General features: G+C 39.3%; 1 non-coding gene across 1 annotated transcript; it reads left to right on the top strand.

The window, feature by feature from the left end:
* Window positions 1-6841: 6841 nt before the first annotated feature.
* TRNAS-ACU (transfer RNA serine (anticodon ACU)) lies at window positions 6842-6913 on the top strand. The gene has a single exon. It is a non-coding gene; the product is annotated as a tRNA-Ser (tRNA).
* The last annotated feature ends 10794 nt before the right edge of the window (window positions 6914-17707 follow it).

The following is a 17707-nucleotide window of genomic DNA, read 5'->3' as shown; positions in this document are numbered from 1 at the left end:
CTGAAATTCACTCCTAGTCTAATATTCTACATCTGTGAATAAAATGTGTTACTCAGGTGATATCTTATACTACCTAGTACAAATTTAATGCATCTCCTGATGTAATTGTAAAATCTGTTTATAATTTTATTTGGCCTGTTTATTTACTCAACATGCATTTATTGAGAACTTACTTTGTTCCAGGACTGGGTATACAGTAAAGGACCAAACCAACAAATTCTTCACCCTTAGAGATGCTTACATTCTCTTCCTGGGAGACAGACAATTTAAAAAAATAATATATAATAACTTTAAGCTAAGTGGAGATAAGAACTATGAAGAAGCACAAATCAGAGGAAGGAAACTGAAATGACAAATTGCCATTTTCTATATTGTGGTCAGGGGAGGAAAGATGATTAAAGACAGAATAGCATGAAGGGCCAAGCCCTCTACTGATACAGATAAAGAACCTTCCAGACCCAGGAAATTGCATGTCCAAAGCTGTAAATTTGGGAATATGCTTAAATGTTTAATGAAAATCAGGTGTGCTTAAAGTAGAATGTGTGAGGGGGAGATTATAGAAATGTCAAAGAAATATTTGAAGGGCAAATCACCAAGAGCCTGAAAAGTCATGACAGGGACTTCCCCTGGCAGTCCAATGATGAAAAATTTGCACTTGTACTGCAGGGTGCGTGGGTTTGATCCCTGGTCAGGGGACTAAGATTCCATATGCTGTGGAGTATGGCGAAAGAAAAGGAAAAAAAAAGTCATGATATACGGAATGCTGCTGCTGCTGCTGCTAAGTCGCTTCAGTCGTGTCCGACTCTGTGCGACCCCAGAGATGACAGCCTACCAAGCTCCCCCGTGCCTGGGATTCTCCAGGCAAGAACACTGGAGTGGGTTGCCATTTGCTTCTCTGATATAAGGAATACAATAGTAATTAAGGTGTATATGTTTTAGAAGACATATAGAGCAAATTTCGATGAGGACTTTTAGCTGCTGCAGTGATCAATGGTCTTTGCACTTTAAGAGTTGACATTTGGCTCTTAACATTGCAATGAGCTATAGCAGAAAGATAGGGGAGTAGAATGGAAAAGTTAGGAAGGGGGAAAATGTTTGGATTCGTGGTAGAATATAGGCTTCCCTGGTGGCTCAGATGGTAAAGAATCCGCCTGCAATGTGGGAGACCTGGGTTTGATCCCTGGATTGGGAAGATCCCATGGAGAAGGGAACGGCTACCTACTCCAGTATTCTTGCCTAGAGAATCCACGGACAGAGGAGCCTGGCGGGCTAGAGTCCATGGATTCACAAAGAGTCAGACGGGACTGGGCAACTAGCACACACATGGTAGAATACACTTTCCTTACCGTTGTGCAGAGTAACCCACCTCATTATTAGGAAAGGTGTCCATATGACAGATTTTCTCCACATGCTAGAATCTGGTCTTACTGAGTTCAGGTTCTAGGGACTTTTTCTACTAAGAAATAGAGTTTTACAATCTAGTCAGTATAGATTAAGAACATCAGTTGTGTCCGGTTGTACACATAACATCTATACATTATAGGCAATCTTGTCTTAATGATGCCAGGATTATAACATTGGTTAAAGCAGAAAGTGAATTGAAACCTCATTCTTAGATGATGAATTAAGATGATGAACAAAAAAGAAGAAAATGTGTTTTCCTATTCTACAATATTTTTCAGGTTCTGGTCACTTCTGTAAGTGACCCCTGCTTCTTAATCCAATTTGGATGGTCCAATAATTTTTCCTCATGAATCTATTGTGGAGAGCTTCTGTACATGCACCAAACTCTTTACCAGTACTGAGAAATCTTGCTTACAGACTACTTAAGATATAGGCTTTTGCTTATGGAAAATAAGAATCTGTCTCATATATGATCCAATTTATACATTGATCACTTCATGGGAATAGATGGGGAAACAGTGGAAACAGTGTCAGACTTTATTTTTTGGGGCTCCAAAATCACTGCAGATGGTGACTGCAGCCATGAAATTAAAAGACGCTTACTCCTTGGAAGGAAAGTTATGACCAATCTAGATAGCATATTCAAGAGCAGAGACATTACTTTGCCAACAAAGGTCCGTCTAGTCAAGGCTATGGTTTTTCCAGTGGTCATGTATAGATGTGAGAGTTGGACTGTGAAGAAAGCTGAGCGCTGAAGAATTGATGCTTTTTAACTGTGGTGTTGGAGAAGACTCTTGAGAGTCCCTTGGACTGCAAGGAGATCCAACCAGTCCATTCTAAAGGAGATCGGTCCTGGGTGTTCTTTGGAAGGAACGATGCTAAAACTGAAACTCCAATACTTTGGCCACTCATGCGAAGAGTTGACTCATTGGAAAAGACTCTGATGCTGGGAGGGATTGGGGGCAGGAGGAGAAGGGGACGACAGAGGATGAGATGGCTGGATGGCATCACCAACTTGATGGACGTGAGTTTGAGTGAACTCCGGGAGTTGGTGATGGACAGGGAGACCTGGTGTGCTGCAATTCACGGGGTCGCAAAGAGTGAATTGGGTCACACGACTGAGTGACTAAACTGAATTGAACTGATACATTTAAATTGAGAGAGAAGCCTGAAACCAATAGTTTGAGCATCTGATTTGGAAAGAGAGCACATCAGTTGAAACCAAACTTCATCTGCCAGTAATAAGATGTTTGCCAGTTATCAAGTATAAATATCTAATCAACGTAACAATGTGCTTTCTTTGGACAATGCTCTCTCTCAACCAAATTCCAAATGGACAGTCAGTTGCGAGATCTAATGAAGCTACAGTCCTGAGGACAAGCTAAGTTTGGAGATATTAATTTCAGACTGAATGGGCCCGAGGCACCCTCTCCGAGCAACAAAGTCAGCTTTCCACACATCTCAGGGGGTGCCACACATTTCCACTCTGGCCATACCTTTCCACATTTCCTCTAAATGTTGTTCTCCCACAGATGGAGTTTGCACTGCATAACCCTGCCCCATCCCTGGCTACAATTTATTGGACCAAATTACCACCTTGTCATAATAAGAGAGACAACTTATTGACTCAACAGAAGGCCATTAGGATGTCTTCAGACTTTTGAACAGAGACATAAAGTTGGAATGTGATTCCAGCGCTAGAATGAAAGTCCAAGAGCCTCCTAGAACTACCCTGAATTCTTCCTGTGGCCTTATGCTTCAATATTTCCTTGAATTTCACAAGCTACTATAGGATTCTGGCTTTAATTTGTTTAATTCTGAGAGGAATTGCCGTGGTTTGAAGCCACAAAGATTTGATGGACAATGTCACCCTGTGAAAACTATGGACATCTTTGGTAATATCACTCATTGATTCAATGGTGTAAACCTAGCACCTCCTGTGTGCCAGGCACTGTTCCATGTGTTCATGATACAGAGGAAAACCAGACAGAACAATCAACCACTTTCACAGAGCTTATGTTCTGGAATTCTTGCACAGTGGTTCTCTTCTTGACATTTTGTCCAGATGACTACATAAAAGCCTGATTCTTGTTTCCATGGTGTTTATGCCTAAATATCAACAATTCAAGGATGACAGAATATCATTAAGCAGATGTGTTTGTCTTCCTTAATATTCTCCATAATACCTAGCAGGGGACTCACTAATTTGGGAGTCTGCTTATAAGCATGTGTTTTGATGTCAAACTAGACTCAACTTCATGTCGTAGCTCAATATTTACAAACAATGTGACCTGTGTTTGAAACCAACTTTCAAACATATACGCAAATGGAGCTCATGACAACATCAATTCATTCTGTAAGAGTGAAATAAATTAACCTCTGCAAAGCACTTACCACACGTTTGACACAAATTAAAGAAGCAGTGATTTGTAGCTAATACAAGTAGAAAGAACAGCATAAATGATTCTTGAAGTGAAAGGAGGCATACTGGATGGCCCCTCACTATTGCCCATCAGTCCTGCTGAGAGAGTATGGTTCTTTTTGAGCACATCCCCCAGAGTTGAAACGTTCCAGACAAGGAGGCAAGGCTCGGAGAAAGTCTTCCCGGGGAGCTGGTTTTCTGAGTGCTCACTTCTCCTGCCAGCTGAGTCTCTGCAGCCCCCTGGTGCCTTTACACTCTTGTTTCCACATGAATGTGTCATCTGGGAAGAGGAACTGACCATGTGGTCTGCCATCATCTCACAGTGGAACACAGGTTTCTCCTCTTCAGCACTATTGACACTTTAAGCCAGGTAACGTGATGAGGGCTATCCTGTGCATGTCAGGATATTCAGCAGGATCTGACTGGCCTCTACTGGCTAGATGCCCATAGCACCCCAATTCTAATAACCAAAAATTGCTTCTCGACATTACCCAATGTCCCCTTGGAGGATAAAATCACCCCCAGATGAGAATAACTGGGTAGCCAGATCATCAGGGTGAAGGGTCATCTCAGCAGCCAATCACTTGGAGTCTGAACATAATGTAGATGCTTCAGAGTTGAGAAATGTAGCTTCTTTCAAGGCTGGATTAGGGAAAGTGGTTCACTTATATGGCTGGTTCTAGAACCAATTGGAAATGAGACCCAAAGGTACCACAAATTTTAACATTCTTCTGTGTATATAGACAATTGTCAAGACCAAAGAGATGGGTTCAGAGTGCATGGATGCCCAGACACACATACCGCTCATAACTGCACTGAGGGAGGAAACCTTTCAGCTGTTGACACAGCTCTGCAAGTATTCCTTCAAAGGGATGCACCGCTTTTGGTTTTGTCTATTTGCTTTTTTTTTTTTTCAAAACAGTTTTACCACCCTATGGAGAACACCAAATTAAGCAAGATGCCTGGATAACATTTTAGTGATTGAAGAAGTGATTTGCTTTCACCCCCAGAGGCTTACAGCAGCTCGCAAGGTTGACTATAGGATAAATCTTAGAGGTTTAGAGCTCTCTGCCACAGCTGATTTGATACCTCAAGGCTGCTGTCATTGACCTGTCATACTCAGGCTTCTTTTCACATACACCTTGAACACTCCTGCTGTCAGAACATATAGGTTTAGATATTAGAGGAAACTCATCACAAAACTAAATTAAAAGCGGTCCATAAGTGGCCCTCTGGTTTAAAATGGGGTTATTAGTGCTTTTTGGAGAGTGCCAAGTATCCCTTCACACCTGTCAGGACAAGCGAATTACCTGCTCTAAAAAGGCACTTATCTGAGTGTGACTATAAAGTCTTATACAATCCCTCTCCCCAGGTCTCCATGGCTGTGATGGAGTCTGATGTATTCCAACCATGTCACAAACACATTACTCTCCCTTCTGAATCAGAACTTCCTGGCTAAGTTTTCTGGAGCTGCCTGCCAGAGTCCATCTCAGCTAACATCCTCAGGACACACTTGGATCTCTTAATGATGTAGTCTCCATAAGGACAGAGTGTATCATATGCTGCCAGGAAGTGAAGGAGAGAAACTGTTCTCTTGCCCATCTCTGACATACCTAGTCAGGAAAGCGGCCAGCGCTTGCTTAAAGTGAGTCCAATAACCTAGTGTTATTCTTCAGATTTTTTTATAGCTCAGAAGCTTGATGTATTTTTCCCAACTCCTAGCTTAATATCTGTTTTCTATTAAAACAAAGGGAAACATATCTTTTGATTTTACAAGTTCCCAACAGTGCTAACTTTGAATATTTCCTACTATGTGTGGGATGGCAGGACAAGCTGTGTTCCAGTTCTTTATTATTCCTGACTTCCAAGGAGCTGAAATTGGTTTGCAGTCTCTTTTTTTAATATGACTGGCAAGTGAGGTAAGGTTGCAAGGAGAAACCTTATTTGTTATAGAAAAGAAACAGAAAACGTATGTAAAGGAATAAGTGCAAAATTGTACAATAAGCACTTTATCATTATTCTAATGTATCTAATCATGTGGGTAGTCAAGTATACATGAAGTGCCTACATATGAATGAGTTCTGTCCCATGAGCAGGTTCATAAATCCAATTTGTTCCTAACTCCAATAAAGTTAGCTCAGGTACTCAATGGGCTTCCCTCATAGCTCTGTCGGTAAAGAATCTGCCTGCAATGCAGGAGATCTGGGTTGGATCCCTGGGTCAGGAAGAGCCCCTGGAGAAGGAATGGCACCCCATTCCAGTATTCTTTCCTGGAGAACCCCATGGACAGAGGAGCCTGGCGGGCTGCAGTCTATGGGGCTGCAAGAGTTGGACACGACTGAGTGGCTCAACCACCACCAGGGCCTCGACTAACACAGCGGGCTATGTACTACTGTAATAGGCTTATAATACTTTTCACACAAATTATAAATAAAAAACAAACACAGAAAATGAAGAAAAAAATTTCAGTCTTACAGTAAGAGCCTTGAAAAGTGCAGTACAACATTTGGCACACAGGGGCTGGCATTGAGTGAACAGGCAAGAAGAGTTACTTACTGAAAGAGGGAGAGAAATTGAGAGATGGCAGAGCTGAAGTTGTGTCCGACTCTTTGCAACCCCATGGACTGTAGCCCACCAGGCTCCTTTGTCCATGGGATTCTCTAGACAAGAATACTGGTGTGGGTGCCATTTCCTACTCCAGGGGGATCTTCCTGACCCAGGGATCGAACCCATGTCTCTTTTTTCCTCCTGCACTGGCAGGCAGATTCTTCACCACTAGTGCCAACTGGCAAGCCCAGGGCTGAAGGATCTTCAGCAACAGAAGTTGGAGGACAAGCTGCAATTTCACTCATGCCTGATGTTGATAGAACACACCTTTGCATCTTTCAGAGTTGAAGGTTCTTATGTAGGAGACTCACTGTACTTCCTTCCAATCAGTTTGACAGTAAACAGTGCCAATGGTATGAAAAGATTTACTTTTCCCTGAAATTTCTCAAAACTATAGAGTATTTGACTTCCCTGGTGGCTCAGACGGTAAAGCATCTGCCTACTATGCGGGAGACCCAGGTTCAATTCCTGGGTAGGGAAGATCTCCTGAAGAAGGGAATGGTAACCCACTCCAGTATTCTTGCCCTCCCCCAAAAAGGGCTCAAAGAAATATTTGGACTTCCCTGGTGGCTCAGACAGTAAAGCGTCTTGCTTACAATGTGGGAGACCTGGATTCTATCCCTGGGTTGGGAAGATCCTCTAGAGAAGGAAATGGCAACCCACTCCAGTACTCTTGCCTGGAAAATCCCAAAGGAGCGTGGTGGGCTACAGTCCACGGGGTCACAAAGAGTCAGACACGACTGAGTGATTTCACTTTACTTTATAGAGTATTTAGAGGAAAAGATGAGGTACTTAGATATTTAGATTTAAAAAAAAAAAAAAAAAAAAACTATAACCAGAAACTATTTCTAAAAGAAGAATTGGCAGATTAATTTCCTTGAGTTTTCCATCTCTCTTTCTTCTTTAGCACTACTTTTGAGGGAACAGAATTTCAGGCAACCTGGAGCCAATGCAGTCTCAGTCTCTACATCTAACTTCAGGACCATGGCAAAATAATATTGCTTTGTTCTCATCTCAGGATACCCACCTTGGCCACACTCACAGGAAAAGTTATAAAATCAAAGCCTAAAGAACATGACTTTGATTACCTATTCTTCTCAGTTGTTGAGAGCATCCAGTTAAGGAAATCAAAATAAGGAGTCAAATCTAACCCATATTGAGATCAGATGTCCCCATTCTGTACTATAGCTGTACTATAGCTATAGGTCACTAAATCAAAAATACTTGTCCAGGTAAAATGAGGATCAGGTGAAAAGATGTGAGTGGTTGCATTAAATCCTCCATTGTCAGTGGAAAAACAACCCCAGGGCATGTCCACAGACAGAGATCAGCAGGTCCAGCCCCTGGCAAAGAGAAAAGTATGCTGAGACACCTTGAAATGACTTAGCCACTGAGAATAATACAATCCATAGAACACAAGTATCACTTACAGTGTGAAGTGATTGTTTTTCTAAGTGATTATATGAAACATTGCCTGTCATAGGACACTTGGTGAATCAGAGGCAAGAGAAATGTCAGCTGGATCCCAGGTTCAACTCTCTTCTATGGCACCAAATGGAATCTTCTGACTCCATACCCCAGACCTCACTAGTTGAACCAACAACAACAAGAAAATCATTTCTTCTGCTATTGCAACCACAATTGTAACTCATTCTCTTTATTTACATGTAACACACTTACTAAATATGCAATATATGAAAATAAAGACACAACAGCACCATACTTTGCTGTAGTCTAAAACACTGCTCTATTTTTTAAAGGCTTAAAGATTCCTTATCATGGCTTTCACATAACCTAAATGACAAAAGCTTCTGTAAATGACATTCCAATCACTTCTCCAAACTTATTCCTGACTTAGTTCTAGAAGAGGAAATAAATTAAAATACTTTGAATAAAAAAAGTTATTTTCCTTTTTGAGTCTCCTTCAACTGGAAGAAGCAAAATGTTCTTCCATCACTTTACAGCCACCCCATCCATATCAGAGTCAACTGGGCTTGATGATATATTAAACTCTGGCCTTTTTCTTTTCTGATGACATGTGGCATTAGGCTTTGAAATCTGGACAATTGTTATCTCTTCTACATTGAAACACTCCTTGATCAACTATTCCATTTCGAAGGCTGACATATTTCAGGTAGAAAAAATAACTATTTTACTTATACTCCCCAAATAGTCACTCTATTCTATAATCTCCAAGAATTCTCCTGTATTCAAGTTATTTTCATGATCTCATTCACAGAGCATTGAACATATATTTACTGAACCCCTGGGAGTCAGTTGCTCTTACCTAACAGGGATACCATACACACAAGACCAAATTCCTTCTTCCCAACAGCTATCTAGGAAGACAAATAAAGCAGAGGGAATTGCAATGCATCATGACCCATTATATTCTATAACTCAGTGATGCTGATCAGCACGCTCTGTGAAGTAATTATACTTGGCTTCATTTCTGTCTTCTTTTAAATTTAGCACTGTCCAATAGAGATGTCTGCAATGATGGAATTGTTCTATAGCTTCATTGTCCAGTACAGTAGCCACTAGCCACATGGGACTATAAAGCACTTGAAATGTAATTAGTGTGACAGAGAAATTGGTTTTTAATTTTATTTCATTTTAACTGATTTAAAACAGCCTGCTATGGCAAGTGACTACCATGTTCGACAGTGTATGAATAGACAGAGATCCATGGTGCTAAATACAAACCATATTATCTGATTTAGCTATAAATTAGTCTTTGAGCTATAGAGATCCCAGGGAACTATTCATTACAAGCACTGTGTAGTAATGGGGGAAATGCATCAAATGGTTCAGTCAGATCGAAGGTAGCTTCCTTGCGGGATCAAATCTATAGATGTGGTGGTTGTATAGGGTCAAAGACATAATTATTTTATTCGATTAGAAATGTTAAAGAAAGAGAATCTAGAAAATACAAAAAGTAAATGAATAGTCTTGCATTATGTTTGCACATGATTCCTGCCCTTCCACCTCCAGCCCAATGGTCAACTGATGCAAGTCTGAATTCACTCAAAAATATTGAGCAAGGAAATGTTTGATTTAGAGAACTGTTAAATGTGCTCTGCAAATAAAAACACAGATTTTGGCACTGGATTTCAGTGTTTAAACTCCTCATAGCCAAGGTGCTGACCGACAGGGTACCAAGGAATAAAGACTATAAAGGCAATGAATCAGCACAGGAAAGACAGGTGATGTTGCATTAGACTGTGGGGGAGGTAAGGAGAGGCGTTTAAGGTAGGTCTCAATATGAATCCTAGCTCTGATGTTTATAGCTGGGTGCCCTTGGGATATTTCCTTCAGTGTGCTCATCTGTAAAGTGAGGGTAATAATATCTGCCTCACAGATTGTTGAAAGAACCATAAATAATGTGCTCCAAATTCCTGATGCATCTCAAGAACCAGCAGTTATTATTATGATGACAGGTACATAACTGTAAGAGTTACAGTCACAACAGCAAGTACCAATCGAATGCCATCAAGCCAGTATTCAGTTTAGGACACAAGAGCCTCTTTTTTTATAAGTAAACAACTATAAATAAAATGGAGTTCTGTCCCAAACCAACGGGAGATTCACACATGTACAGTTAAAAGGATACCAAAGAAACAGATCTCTCATCCATAAGTTTTACCTGTTATGGTCAAAATTCCTTTTCCCTGCAGTAATACTCTCTCAGGTTCAATGCAGAATGTGTAAGATATTCAAGAGAGAAATGGCAAAAAGTGAATGGCTAATCAAAGAACTGAAACAGTACTTTTTTACTTGAAACTCAAATCATATGTATTATTAATATTTGGAGGGTATAATTTAACCTCAGAAAAAATTATCTAGGAAGCGAGTTGTTCTAGAATCAGCATTTGAACTCTTCCCACTTCTGCCCCAGCATCTTACCCATTTGATTCTGCTACTATAGGCTGCCTTTCTAGCCTGTTATCAGACATTGAGGAGCGATATTACAAAAGCAGTTAACAGGACAAATGGATGATAAGTGCAAACTTCTATTGACAAAGACAGAGAGGCTTAGAACCCTGCCCACAGCTCTGTTAGCAATCTTTCTTCTTTCAAATGTGGCTCTTACACTTATTGTACTAATAGTGAGATTATTTCAGTAGTAACTACGAGATGGCAATTTGCAGAGGGAAAATAATGAGCAAATATTGCCTCTAAACCATGTCCTTTGTACAGCCATTCTGACTCTAACACACAGCAATTAACATCACTGTTGTGCCAAATTATTAAATTAATCTCAAAGCAATTTGTATTTAAGCTCTTCCTCTCTCTCCCCTTGCCTTCTCTCTACTTACACACATATAAATACAAGTAATTAGGCAAGTTTTGAAAGTCACAGGTAAATAAAATTCTTTATTAAAAAAATAAAGTTTGAAACTAAAGGCTATATTTGTAAGGCCTCCTCAGACAGCCATTTTGCTTTTTTGCATTTCTTTTCCATGGGGATGGTCTTGATCCCTGTCTCCTGTACAATGTCATGAACCTCCGTCCATAGTTCATCAGGCATTCTGTCTATCAGATCTAGTCCCGTAATCTATTTCTCACTTCCACTGTATAATCATAAGGGATTTGATTTAGGTCATACCTGAATAGTCTAGTGGTTTTCCCTACTTTCTTCAATTTAAGTCTGAATTTGGCAAAAGGAGTTCATGATCTGAGCCACAGTCAGCTCCTGGTCTTGTTTTTGCTGACTGTATAGAGCTTCTCCATCTTTGGCTGCAAAGAATATAATCAATCTGATTTCGGTGTTGACCATCTGGTGATGTCCATGTGTAGAGTCTTCTCTTGTGTTGTTGGAAGAAGGTGTTTGCAATGACCAGTATGTTCTCTTGGTAAAACTCTATTAGTCTTTGCCCTGCTTCATTCCATATTCCAAGGCCAAATTTGCCTGTTACTCCAGCTGTTACTTGACTTCCTACTTTTACATTCCAGTCCCCTATAATGAAAAGGACGTCTTTTTTGGGTGTTAGTTCTAAAATGTCTTGTAGGTCTTCATAGAACCGTTCAACTTCAGCTTCTTCAGCGTTACTGGTTGGGGCATAGGCTTGGATTACCATGATATTGAATGGTTTGCCTTGGAAACAAACAGAGATCATTCTGTCATTTTTGAGATTCCATCCAAGTACTGCATTTTGGACTCTTTTGTTGACCATGATGGCTACTCCGTTTCTTCTAAGGGATTCCTATCCACAATAATAGAAATAAAGGTCATCTGAGTTAAATTCACCCATTCCAGTCCATTTTAGTTCGCTGATTCCTAGAATGTCGACGTTCACTCTTGCCATCTCCTGTTTGACCACGTCCAATTTGCCTTGATTCATGGCCCTGACATTCCAGGTTCCTATGGAACTCTTCACATGAGGGGGCCAAAGTATTGGAGTTTCAGCTTCAGCATCAGTCCTTCCAATGAACACCCAGGACTGATCTCCTTTAGGATGGACTGGTTGGATCTCCTTGCAGTCCAAGGGACTCTCAAGAGTTTTCTCGAACACCACAGTTCAAAAGCATCAATTCTTCGGCGCTCAGCTTTCTTCACAGTCCAACTCTCACATCCATACCTGACCACTGGAAAAACCATAGCCTTGACTAGACGGACCTTTGTTGGCAAAGTAATATCTCTGGTTTTCAATATGCTATCTAGGTTGGTCATAACTTTCCTTCCAAGGAGTAAGTGTCTTTTAATTTCATGGCTGCAGTCACCATCTGCAGTGATTTTGGAGCCCCCCAAAAATAAAGTCTGACACTGTTTCCACTGTTTCCCCATCTATTTCCCATGAAGTGATGGGACCAGATGCCATGATCTTCGTTTTCTGAATGTTGAGCTTTAAGCCAACTTTCTCACTCTTCTCTTTCACTTTCATCAAGAGACTCTTTAGTTCCTCTTCACTTTCTGCCATAAGGGTGGTGTCATCTGCATATCTGAGGTTATTGATATTTCTCCTGGCAATCTTGATTGCAGCTTGTGCTTCTTCCAGCCCAGCATTTCTCATGATGTACTGTGCATAGAAGTTAAATAAGCAGGGTGACAATATACAGCCTTGACATACTCCTTTTCCTATTTGAAATCGGTCTGTTGTTCCATGTCCAGCTCTAACTGTTGCTTCCTGACCTGCATATAGGTTTCTCAAGAGGCAGGTCAGGTGGTCTGGTATTTCCATGTCTTTCAGAATTTTCCACAGTTTATTGTGATCCACACAGTCAAAGGCTTTGGCATAGTCAATAAAGCAGAAATAGATGTTTTTCTGGAACTCTCTTGCTTTTTCCATGATCCAGCAGATGTTGGCAATTTAATCTCTGGTTCCTCTCCCTTTTCTAAAACCAGCTTGAACATCTGGAAGTTCACGGTTCATGTATTGCTGAAACCTGGCTTGGAGAATGTTGAGTATTACTTTACTAGCATGTGAGATGAGTGCAATCGTGCAGTAGTTTGAGCATTCTTTGGCATTGCCTTTGTTTGGGATTGGAATGAAAACTGACCTTTTCCAGTCCTGTGGCCACTGCTGAGTTTTCCAGATTTGCTGGCATATTGAGTGAAGCACTTTCACAGCATCATCTTTCAGGATTTGAAATAGCTCAACTGGAATTCCATCACCTCCACTAGCTTTGTTCATAGTGATGCTTTCTAAGGCCCACTTGACTGTCTAGTCAAGAGTATGGTTTTTCCAGTGGTCAGGTATGGATGTGAGAGTTGGACTGTGAAGAAAACTGAGCGCCAAAGAATTGATGCTTTTGAAACTGGTGTTGGAGAAGATTGTTGAGAGTCCCTCAGACTGCAAGGAGATCCTACCAGTCCATCCTAAAGGAGATCAGTCCTGGGTGTTCATTGGAAGGACTGATGCTAAAGCTGAAACTCCAGTACTTTGGCCATCTCATGCGAAGAGTTGACTCATTGGAAAAGACCCTGATGCTGGGAGGGATTGGGGGCAGGAGGAGAAGGGGACGACAGAGGATGAGATGGCTGGATGGCACCACTGACTCGATGGACATGAGTTTGAGTGAACTCCAGGAGTTGGTGAAGGACAGGGAGGCCTGGCGTGCTGTGATTCATGGGGTCACAAGGAGTCAGACACGACTGAACGACTGAACTGAACTGAATTGAACTGAAAGGAAGGCTATATATTGAGAGTACTAATCAGTTAAGTAGGAAATTTTCTCATAATGTCTGTATAGATAAAAGTACAGAGTAACACAGTGTTTTAAGAAAGCTCTTGAGTTAAACAACCTGGAACTAAATCCTGCCTTAGATTCACTATTTCTTAGCTAAGTTATCTTGGACAAGTTATACAAGTGTTCTAAACTTCAAATTCCTCATTTTATAAAGAAGGAAATTACATTAGCAGCTATTTCATGAAGTTGTTGTCATGGTTATAAAACCATGTATGTAACTATTATGTATAGAATATGTTAACAAGATCCTCCCATATAGTACAGGGAACTTTATTCAATACCCTGTGATAAACCATGATAGAACAGAATATGAAAAAGAATATGGAACTGAATACTTTGCTGTACTGCAGAAATTGACACCACATTGTAAATGAACTATACTTCAAAATAAAAAATTAAGAAAAAAAAAAACCATAAAACTCTTTGTACAGAGTCTAACATAATAAGGATCAACAAATGGATAGGTATCATTGTTCAATATATATAATCATTGTTTCTCAGGTGGTTTTAAGCAAATAATGAAAAATCATTCATGCAGGTTAATATGTTTGGCATTATGTTTATGCAGCCAGTCACATCTTCTATTATTGTTCAACATATAAAATAGTGTCAAAACAGAATCAACAATTTTTAAAAATCCACATCTAAATACATTATCATAATTTATAAGAACATCAGAAACAAAGGGAAAATTATATAAACTATACCCTAGAGAGAAAGAACAGATAACCATAAAGAGAACAATAAAAATTGCTGTCACATGTCCAGGACATTGGAAGAAAGAAGACAATGAAGTAACATTTTTACACTGTAAAAAACTTAATATTTGAACTTAGGATATATTCTGCTAAAATATTAATTTCAAAATGAGAGTGAAGTAAAGATATGTTCAGACATAGAACTCAGAAGATTTACTACACACAAAAAAAACACTTTTAAAATGTTCTCAAAGAAAGTACTCATGTAAAAAAGAGAAAGCAATGTAAAAATACTTTCATAAGAAATGAGAAACAAGTGTGAATAAGGAAATTAAGACCTTTTTGAGGTATAATATAAATAAGCAATTACCAAACAAGAGGCAGAAGACCAATTACACATAAATTGAAAGAAATACCAAACCACAGCCAAAAAGAAGAAATATGCATAAGAACCAGAAAATCAATGTCTAAATGGAGAATTCCGTGGTGGTACAATGGTTAAGCCTTGGTGCCTTCACTGCTAGGGGCCTGAGTTAGATCCCTGGTCAGGGAGATAAGATCCCACAAGCAGCGCAGCATAGCCAAAAAAAAAAAGTCTAAATGATACCAACATAAAAAAAAACTAAGTAAAAGCTGAGCATGGAAACAGAACAAGGGAAAAAATGAATAGTGCATTGACCTTTAATCTTAGGAAAACCCATTCAAAGAATAAACAGAATATATAACTTTCAACTTCAACCAAGAAAAATTCACCTGTTCAATGAAGTATAGGGATAAAAAATGATAAATACACAAGTTAAACTTGCAAATTAAATTAGAAACACAGATTATAAAATAAGAAACAGTAACATGTTATCTGTAATACAAAATGTTAAAGGAAAAGAATATTAAAAGGTTTAAAGTAAAGAAGTGATATTTCAGACAAATTTGAACCATGGAAGCAATACAGAAGACAGACAGCATCAGAAGGACCATTATACACCTGAGGAAGGAAGAGTAAATCCAAATATAATCCTATGTTCTATATATTAGATACTTATATATATTAATAATACCTTGTAAACTATATAGTATAATATATAACATATATTGTGGCTTCCCAGGTGGCACTAGTGATAAAGAACTCACTTGCCGATACAGGAGACAGATATGCAGGTTTGATCCCTGGGTCGGGTCAGGAAAATCCCCTGGAGGAGGTTGTGGCACCCCACTCCAGTATTCTTTCCTGAAAAATCCCTTGGACAGAGGAGTCTGGTGGGCTACAGTCCATGGAGTTGCAGAGTTGGACATGACTGAAGTGACTGACCATGCACACATAATTTATAATATTACTGTATATTACATATAAGTATATTTATCCATATCTATGCCTGGAAAATCCCATGGATGGAGGAGCCTGGTGGGCTGCAGTCCATGGGGTCGCTGAGAGTCGGACACGACTGAGCGACTTCTCTTTCACTTTTCACTTCTATGCATTGGAGAAGGAAATGGCAACCCGCTCCAGTGTTCTTGCCTGGAGAATCCCAGGGACGGGGGAGCCTGGTGGGCTGCCATCTGTGGGGTCGCACAGAGTCGGGCACGACTGAAGCGACTTAGCAGCAGCAGCAGCATACACTCAGTGGAGTCATTACATCTCCAAAAGGAGAAAAATCACATATAACTTAATTGGTCAGAATTTTTCTATGATCTAAAAAGAAAACAAAAATATAAAGCTAAGATTTCATCCTTGATTATTCCTGTCCCCAAACATTATGCAAATATCTCCCTGAGATTTATTTCCTTTCAGAGGAGGAAAAAAGAATGCTCACTGTCCCCTCCACTGTTCAACACTGGTCTGGAGAATAAGTAAAAAGAAGTATTAGAATTGGAAAAGAAGAGATAAAGCTGGAATTAGTTGCTGATGATATGATCATTTGTAAAGACAAGCAAACAAAAGTCCAGAAACTACTAGACATAGTTAAGGCTGACAAAAAAGGTTTTGGTACAAGATCAGCTTAGAAAATAATTCTCTTTACACCAGAAATAACAAAACATTTAAATAGAGACAGAGATTATAAAATAAGAAGAAATTAACCTAATAAAGGTAGACAGCTTTGATGAAGAAAAAGCAAATATCTTTATGAAGCAATATAAAAGAACATCTGAGTAAATGGAGAAACATTCCATTGGTCTTGGTTGAAACAAGTTGTTATTAAGATATCTTATTTCCCTCAATTAATCTTTAAAGATGTTGCATTCAAAATAAAATTCCAGCAGGCTATTTGTAAAATTTGACAAATTGAGTCTAAAAGTTACTGGGAAGAACAAAGGCCCATGAACAGGTAAACAATTTTGTAAAGGAAGCACAGAGAAGAAGGACTCATTAGTGACAGACCATAGAATTTTGAGACCTGGTGTCTCTTTTTGGTTATGTCTCCAAGCAAATTGCTCAGCTTCCTAAGCCTTGGTTTTCTCATATATATGATGAGTGTAATAATACAGCCTTTCTCAGTGGACTAATGTAAGGATTAAATGAAATAATGTAGGCAAAGTTCCTGAAATGTAGTAAGCATTCAATAAATTTAAGCCACTATTAATATTATATTGAGACATAGTTATTTTTGTGTCTTACCTACCTTGCAACACCAGAATTGTTTAGCTATGAGCATTGGGAGCTATGTATTTTTTTCTTCTGGAGTAAATAGCCCTTACATATGGAGCCTCTTTTTTTAATTTACAAAAGGAGAAAAAAAAGACTGCTTCTTCTTTACTTAAGGTAAGAAAATGAAAGTCAGGGACATTCTCTTCTTTTCTAGCCTTTAGAATATAATCTCAAAAAGACAAAAATCTAAGAAAACAAAGCATGCAAGTAGAGACTTTACTGGGACTGGGTGATGTATGGCAGAAATATTGAACCCAAACTCTTAACTAGACTGCCCCTCTTAGAATCTGGTATACTGATTTAGAAAGAGACAGCACAACTCAGTCAATAGGAAAACTCAATAAGCTTAATAACAAATTGGAAATTTTAAGGCCTAATAACTTACTAAAATATTCATAACAAGTCGTTTCCCTTTTGTCTCTCACTTTCTTTATCTGTAAAATGGGAATAACAAAAAGTTCTTGCTTCCCAGCACAAACTCCTAAAGAGATTAATGAAGATGACCATGCTGTACAAATGCTTACTTTAAAACAGAGATAAGTGGTGGTGGAACAAAAGTCTGGCAGAATTCCCAGGGCGCTCTGGGGTCAAATGGATTGCATATTGAAAAATTATCATCAGTGTTTCAAAGAAGGAGCACCACCAGCAATTAACATCAAAATAGCACAGATTTTTATTCTCCCCTCATTGGTCAACTGACTCATTCCTACCCATTGGCAAAAACTGCTTATGTCTTGAATGATA

This window comes from Bos indicus, chromosome 6 (assembly GCF_029378745.1).
Source record: "Bos indicus isolate NIAB-ARS_2022 breed Sahiwal x Tharparkar chromosome 6, NIAB-ARS_B.indTharparkar_mat_pri_1.0, whole genome shotgun sequence".
NCBI classification, from domain to species: domain Eukaryota; kingdom Metazoa; phylum Chordata; class Mammalia; order Artiodactyla; family Bovidae; genus Bos; species Bos indicus.
Note: the sequence above shows the minus strand (reverse complement) of the source record. Positions and strands in the feature narration are given on the sequence as shown.